Source organism: Camelina sativa, chromosome 8 (assembly GCF_000633955.1).
Source record: "Camelina sativa cultivar DH55 chromosome 8, Cs, whole genome shotgun sequence".
In the NCBI taxonomy this organism is placed as follows: Eukaryota; Viridiplantae; Streptophyta; class Magnoliopsida; order Brassicales; family Brassicaceae; genus Camelina; species Camelina sativa.
This window is the reverse complement of record NC_025692.1, coordinates 16,636,888-16,645,640: the sequence shown is the minus strand read 5'-3', so window position 1 is coordinate 16,645,640 and position 8,753 is coordinate 16,636,888.

The following is an 8,753-nucleotide window of genomic DNA, read 5'->3' as shown; positions in this document are numbered from 1 at the left end:
TTTTGATTATGGAGGGCAATATTCAGAGGAGCATGAATGGATTTCAAAAAATGGTTTATACGCTATATCACTTAAGACCTCTTCTTTGGAGCAAATAACTTTCTTGTTGCTAGTTGATAAGATAAGGAGGAAGATTGGGATAGATGAAACGAAGGGTATGTTGAAATTGAGCTATAGTCTATCTAATGCTCGGAGAGAGTGGTATATTGTAGATGACGAAGACGTTTTTGTCTATCTAACATCAGTGGATAAAGAAGGACTTAAACATGTGTTGCATGTAGAGTTATTTAGCGATTTGGAAGCAAACCAGAGGGTTGAGCAACTTTCAAGAGTAGAGCGAGTAAGTTCAGTTGGTTTAAATTATGGGGAGCTGGTTTCAAATGGCAAAGCTGTTGATGTAGAAAATGCTGGCATTCTAACTATTTTCAACCCGTGTGAACAACAAAATGAGCCGATTATTGAGGAGGTGTTGGAGAGTTTTGTTAATGAAGAGATTATTGTTAATGAAGAGTGTGAGAATGTAGGACAAATAAATGAAATTGTGGCTGATGTTTCAGATTCAGATATGGATGATAGGCATGAATATGTAGAGCTCCCATCTAATGTAAAAAAAAGTCAGTTTAAAGAATGGGAAGATGGTACATGTCTTGAAATAAATCAAGTATTTTGCTCTAAGGAGGCTGTGCCAAGATCTGGTTCATAGAGCTGCAAATAAGAACTGCTTTAATATTAAAACAGTTAAGTCGGATGCGGGTCGACTTATGCTAAGATGCAAGCAAGCTTCAAAAGATTGTTAGTGGTATTTATGAGTTGCAAGATTTAAGAATTCTAACTATTTTAGTGTAGAGTACACAGAAATATGCACACATGCTCTCGATGTGTCGCGAGTACAAGCATTAGTAAACAAAAAGGGTCAACACGATTAGTAGCATCGATTTTGCATGATGTCTATCCAGGTCAATTCAACACCCCTACTCCTAAAACCATCATGATCATCGTGCAAAGAAGACTTGGTTTGCAGTTGTCATACTCTACTGCCTTGAGAGGTAATAAACAACATGTTAGTGATGTGCAGGGGTGTCCTGAAGCAAGCTACGCAAAATTATATTCTTATCTGCACATGTTAGAGACGGTAAATCCTGGGACAGTAACCCATGTGGAATTGGATGCAGAAAAACGGTTCAAATATCTGGTTATCGCTTTGGGCGCTTGCATTGAAGGATTTAGGGCAATGAGGAAAGTGATACATGTGGATGCAACACATCTTAAAACTAAATATGGTGGTAGGTTAGTTTTTGCAACAGCTCAAGATCCTAATCATCACCATTATCCCATTGTGTTTGGTGTAATAGATGGTGATAAAGATGTGAGTTGGAGATGGTTCTTCAAAATGCTGAAAATTGTTATACCAGAAGAACTTGGATTGTTCTTTATGAGCGATAGACATGGAAGCATCATCAAGGCAGTATCTGAGGTGTACCCGAGCGCACTATATGGTCACTGTGTTTGGCATTTGTCTCAAGACGTGAAAAAGCTAAGACGGACAAGAATAATGCTGCACTTAAATTCGTGGAATGCGCTCATATTAATACAAAGAATGAGTTTGAGAAAGAGTATGGTGATTTTAGGTTGAGGTTTCCAACAATGGTTGATTATTTGGATAAGAGCATAGGGATGGATAAGTGGTCTAGGTGTCATTTTGGAGGAGACAGATACAACATTGACACTAGTAATGCCGTAGAATCCATGAATAGTGTGTTTAGGAATGCTAGGAAGTACTCTCTGCTACCTCTGATTGATGCGATTCTTGAAAAGTTTTCAGAGTGGTTTACAAATATAGAAGAGAATCTGTTGGTGCATGTGAGACAAAGAAACTTGTACCGTATGTGGAAAATGTATTGCATGATCGTTGTGCAGTGGCATCACATCTAAGTGTCAAAGAGCTAAACAGCTTCCACCTTGAATATAGTGTTATAGGACTTGATGGTAAGACGTATTTGGTGGACTTGAAAATGAGAAGTTGTTCTTGCAGATTTTTTGATATAGACAAGTATCCTTGTGTTCATGTGATTGCCCCAACCAGGAATCCGATGAGGAAGGAAGGAAGAACTATGAATATCCAAATCCATGAGTTATGCTCGATTTATTATTTGATAGAGACTTGGGCATTGGTATATTATAGAACGATTTTTTAGTGCTGCATGAGTCGAGTTTGAGTGTTCCTGAAGAAAAATGTCAACTGTTCGCCTTACCTTTAAGGTACACTCCAAAAAAGGGAAGGACTCAAGAAAAGAGTTTTTTATCTGCGGGAGAACGTTATCGGAAGAAGAGGAACAAGTCTTGGCCTGGCATAAACTTGGACTATTGGTTGCAGCCTCCTGAAACCTATTAATCTGTGTCTTTGCATTGTACTTCGATTTTTTGTATTATGGTAGAAGTAAAACTTAATCTTTACTTGTGTTTAGATTCTCTTGTATTCGTTACAACCAGGTTCTACTAGGTACAACTATGACTTAATTTGTACTCGTGTTTCGATTCTTTATTTTGTTGGGTATAACCAGGTTCTACTAGGTACAACTATGAATTAATGAGAAAGTAGCTGTTAAGTGAAATTATGATTACAAAACAATAAATTAGTTACAGTAATAATAACACTTTGTACAAGAATACCAATCTGATGCAAAACTTATAAAATAATTCAAATTATGTATTTGAGTAAAACGTCTTCCATTTTACTAAACACTCTTAATAATATAAGGAACACTTTCTACAACTTAACCTATTTTATCCAAATGGTTATGGAAATTATAATTTTTGAAAATTTATCTTATCCAAACCTTTTAGATGATAATTAATGATGTAAAGTAATGTGTCCAAACTACATCAGAGTATAAGTTCTTCAAGTCCAACCACAAATACACCAATATCTCTAAAGTCCAACTATGGCGAGCAGCGTACAACTGTACATGTAGGTACAACTATGATTATATTGCGCCGCCATTTATCATAGAACCCCACACACCCACACGTGCACTGTTATTTTATTAGAAAACGTTGGATATTTTTTTTTCTTCCTATAAAACGGCTCAGAAAAGGGATCGAGGGTTACATAAACTAGAGAGAGGAAGGAGACAACTGTGGGTTCTACGGTTCACGATTCTTTCAACGATTTTGGGTTGAAAGTGAAAATGCTAGTGCTCTGTTTATTCTAAAATCATGATGTATTTGTTCTCAGTTGTACTAATGTTCTCAGTTGTACTAATGTTCTCAGTTGTACCAATGTTCTCAGTTGTACAAATGTTCTTAGTTGTACCTAGTTGTACCTTATACCTAGTTGCACCGTTTACTCAATTCAACCAAAGTACACACAACCTGCAACAAGTATTCAACGAAAGTACAATATCAATCAGATAGTTCCTACAACAACATCAGTTCTAACCATAACACCAAATACCGCGACCTAGTTGTACCATTTACTCAATTAAACCAAAATACACACAACCTGCAACAAGTATTCAACGAAAGTACAATACCAATCAGATCAGTTCCTACAACAACATCAGTTCTAACCATAACACCAAATAACTACCATTGAACGGCTAATTCTTCACTTTCTTTTGAGCGGCTACAAATGGTGTCTTTAGCTTCCATGTTGCTACCCTTGCTCGCTTCTTCCCAGTTTCTATCACAGTTCCACTGTGCTTCCTCTTCTTCTTCTTCTTCTTCTTCTTCTTCATCATCATCTCTTCTTCTTCTTCTTCTTCTTTTTCTTCTACTTCTTCTTCTTTTTCTTATTCTTGCTCTTCTTCTACTTATGTCACTTTCCTTGTCCCTCTCCCAATATAGACAACCAATTCACGTGATTGATAATTCATGGAACTAGGTGTCACAAAATTCATATCATCCATGGGCTGAGGCGTGTATGTTTCTTTCACTCCTTTTCCACTCTCATGCGCCACACATCTTTCAAGATCAACCACTCTCACATCTAAACCCTTGATTTTTTCCTCTACATCACCAATTTTTTGTTTAGCAAACTAAACCCTTTCTCCATAGTCTCCTTTAACTGTAACAGCGACAATGCAGGTTCAGGGAGTTCATCACCTCCGAGTTCATCAACATTCTCATGGAATTCATAGAAGATTTGAACATTTTTGTGCTCTAAGTCTGTTTAGTAAACACCCTTCCAGAATATTTTCTTCTTCTTCACGATAAGATGCTCTCTCCAACCATCAACAATGGGATATATAAAACCTATCCCTTCATCAGCAGAATTATCGTCTATTATGCGCCTTAAAAGAGCTTTCTCTTCCTCATCCGGTTTCAAGATGCTTGTTATATTCTACAAACAATATATAAATTTAAATCAATACTTCTTTAAGGAAAACACAAACAATTGAGGTTCCAAGATACCAAACTCTAACCTTAATACTTCCAAGTGCTGCATTTATTTCATCCAATGAAAATCCTCGCATTAAACTTTCAGAGAACTTGTACTTGCACATGCGGGGACAGTCTTTCTCTGCGGTACAGAGCTACTCTGAATTTGCATTGAAGATGTGGAATACACTCAAATGCCAGAATCTACACATACTAATATCCAATTGTTAAAATCAACTAATATCCACAGTAATATCTAATTGTTAAATAATAATATCTCAATGTAACCTCCAAAGGAATGATGAACCCAGAAAAAGTGATCTGCGCATTTGGTTTCACAGATCCCTTTACGGATCCCTTTAAGTTCGTCATCGCCGACCGGATCCCATTCATACATTTATCGAATGAATAACGTCCCCATGGAAACTTCTCACAAGCATCCAAATCATCAATAACACTCAGAATAAACTGATCTATGTTTCCATCGGCCTTTGACTTCGCTACCACTATCTTTCTTAAGAAGTACAAGATAGTCAACTTCCTCCGGTCTGTACTGCTTTTCTGCATTTCCTCTAGTTTTGCTTCCACATCACTGATTTTGATTTTATCATTTCTTCCAAACACCCTCTGAACACACTTGTAAGACCACAACTTTTTATCCTTATAATAAAAAGTGGGGTAATCATGGCAGTCCAATCTAGTTAAAAGTGCATGTTCTCTCAACGAATACCTAACAGGGACTCTATTTACCAGAAACCAGCATTCTCTTTGCATTTCCGTACGAGCTGTGCGAAGAAAAAGCATCCACATGCCTTGAATCATGTGATTTGGCTCCTGAGGCATATGGAATATGAAACGATCTGACCCGTTTTTTTTTTTTAAATAATAAATAATAAACTACAACTAGTGGTCCCATACCCACTAGCCACCTAACCACAAGCACAACCGACAGCTGAAATAACATATACCAATATCCAAACAATAATCCAATAAATAATAACCAATAATCAAATATAACAATACTCCAATATCAAACAACAGGAAACAAGGAACCAGCAACCTAGCAAGTTCTAAAGACCCAACTCTAGCAACCTAGCAATGCCAGACAACATCCAGTCGAGTCCCTAGAACATCCTCTTCTTCATTGCCTTGATTCCACGTTCACACTTTGCCCTTACTTGCATCACAAATACAAATTGCAATGCATGAGTATTTTATAAACACTCAGTAAGGCAATCCTCCCATCTACTAGGCTATACACACAAGCAATAGAGATACTCTAACCATCACACAACAATCAACAAACAAACCATGCATTGCATCGACCGACACAAAGCTTGCATCAACCGACACCAACAGGGAACAACATCGACCGACACATGGTATGCATCGGTCGACACAAGGTTCACTTGCATCGACCGATGCTTCCACTTGCATCGACCGACGCATGCTCAACATCACGCGAAAACCCTAATTGCATCGACCGACGCCTCCACTTGGCATCGACCGATGCTCCTAGGTCAATCCGCGCCCTTCTCGCACATACATCGACCGACGCACATAGTGCATCGACCGATGCGCATGCCGAGCATAGTTTTCCCCAAAGCTTCTCGCCGGATCTCCGTTCCTGCAACCACAAGAATCGATCCCAAGCCACAAGAAAGCTTCCTAACGCCTCAAATAACCTTCTAACAAGCCTAACCACACATAAACAAACAGATCAGAGGAATCTCCAGCTTAGATAAGCCATGGTCATGCACTTACCTTTGCCAAGACGAATCTGAACCTTAAACCAACAAGAAGACACCTCCAGGAAGCTCCTACAACGATCCCAGCTTCCAATCCAAGAACTCACCATGAACACTCAAGAACACCAAGAACTCTTCTCTCCCTCTTTCGTTTCTCTCAAAAGCGGCTAAACACGCCTAATGAGACAAAACTCGAGTTTAAGAGTTTTCCTAACCCAAAACGCGGCGTTTAACTTAAGTCAAAACGCATAAACTCAACCCTGCATCGACCGATGCAATCCCTAAACCGGGATTTCGGTTCGCGGGTGTTACAAAATATGTGCTTAAACTGAGAATGCTCTCTAAACCATTTCCGTTCTAGCTCAAATTGATCAATGTAATTTACCGTCTGTGTAATGACCCTCACCAAGGGGTAAAATTTAAAATAAAAACCCCTGGTCCAAGGACGTGCAAGGGACACAAATGGAAGACAAGGAAGGAGGGTAGAAGAATTACGGAAGTAATGTCCGAGAAATTCTGGATGAATCGAGAGATGGCCAATGGTACCATGTACCATGTACCGTACCGGACGTACATGCACGACCGAACGTACCAGATGAACGCCGAATGGACAAGGACGTGAAGCAAGAGTGGGAAGGAGTCCACTAAGGAAGGTGAATAATTTATTGAAAGTGGAGTTAGTGGAATCTCCACTAAGTGATTTTTAAATGACTAAATTAATTTAAGTGGGATTTTCCACTAAGAAATAATTTATTCAAGAGGAAGAAAGTGGGAGACAAGGTGGGATTCTCTTGGACAAGTGTTGGACTTATTTATTAAGTGTCCACACATGGAGATTAATGGTTTTGAAGATGAACACACTTCAACCATGCATTGGGCCAAGTTTTCGCCCATTCTCTCTATTTAAATGCCTCCATCCTCTCATTTTTTGCAAAAAAAAATCTAAGGGTGAAGAAGAGAGAAAGAGAGAGAGGAGAGTAAGAGAGAAATTAAGAGAGAAAAGGAGAGAAGAGTTGCCGCAAGGGAGAAAGAGCGAAGGAGAAAGGAAGCAAGACAAGACTATCGACTACTGCAAGTGTTGAATCGAGTGGGAAATCGATTTCAACAAGGGAAAGGACTCAAGTGTGCCATGAAGGAGCCTTATCAAGAAAGTCCGACCACTCCTTACCAGAGATCGCCGGTTTTCTGTGAGTTCAGGCACATATTTCGCCGGGCTAGATGGGGATTAAAGACATCCATCTAGTGCACGATTTGCATGAGCATTTAGTTGCATTTTTACTTGAATTTCTTTTGTGATCTTTTTGTTTAAATGCATGTGCTGTGAGGTTACACCGGTTGCTAGTTCGAAATGTTCTAGTAACAAGGATGGTAACTAAGTTAAGATACTTGTAAAATTATGAGCCTAAAAACCATAAAAACTCAAGTATCAAATTTGGTGAAGTTTTAATACGTTTTAGTCCGCGAGAAATTCCGGCTAGCGTAGTAAGATTGGGGTATTGTTATCCTTCCAATTCCGTACCACATGCAGCCGCGACATGCAACCCATGTTCGTGTGTTTGTAGGGTTGGTTGAATCAAACTTTGGCACTAGGCCTTATCCAAAAACTCTAAGATCTTTTGGTATCGGTTTTGTAATAAACTCTTTTCATCTAATAAAGTATTCGGATTTCTGTTAAACGGGCGAGTGGTACTGATATAGACTTTGTCCGAGTCGGCTCAATGCACGGCGAGTCTGTAGGGTTATAAAGCCTTAAGGATGTGCTGTGTGGTCGGGAACCTCACCGATGGACTGGCCAAAGGGTCCTGATTCGTTCTTGCACCCGGCCGGATCGGTTGTGAACGTTTCCATAGTGGCGTCCCGGTGCCGTCCGCGGTCCGCCCGGCCATACGGTGGTTCGGGGGCGTTACAGTCTGCGTCATAGTATACCTTGTGCCTAGTTTACAACTCTTGGTGTATTCAAGTGGATAGAAGAACATATCCTCTGGCTGCAGCGGTTGCTCTTCATCATCATCATTTGTATCCTAAAAATTCATACCAATTCACTTACTTAATCCTAATACAACAAATTTTCTTCTTTACTAGTTGTAAAGAACCACTAGTACTCATGCTATTGTACCTGAGCATCTGAGATTTTTTCTTCCCCATCACCTTCTGCTTCTCGTTCTTCTGTTGCTTGTGATAGTTCTGTGGGAGGTGATGGTTTTGTGAGAGGATTAGTTTCGTCGGGAGTTTCTCCTATTTCTTCAACTGCTATTTCTGTGGAGTCATATATTCTACCACCATCTCTTACAATAGCCATTGCTAACAACAAAAAGAAACCAAAACAAAACAAATTACATTATGAAAAATACCAAAGAACAACCAAAACACAACATGATAAATCACTACTAATATGATTACCTACGACTGAATATGATAGAAAACTAGAAACTAACTATTAAGATGCCAATTTCGACAAAGAAGATGAAAGTAGGCGACAGATCTTACAAAGAAGTTGAAGAACACAGTCGGACCTCATTGGGGAGAAAGGTCGATGGAATAGATGACTAGCCGGGAGAAGAGTTAACGCCGGACCTCATCGATTCAAGCGTTTACTTGTCGGAAAAAAGGAAAAACTTTTCGGAA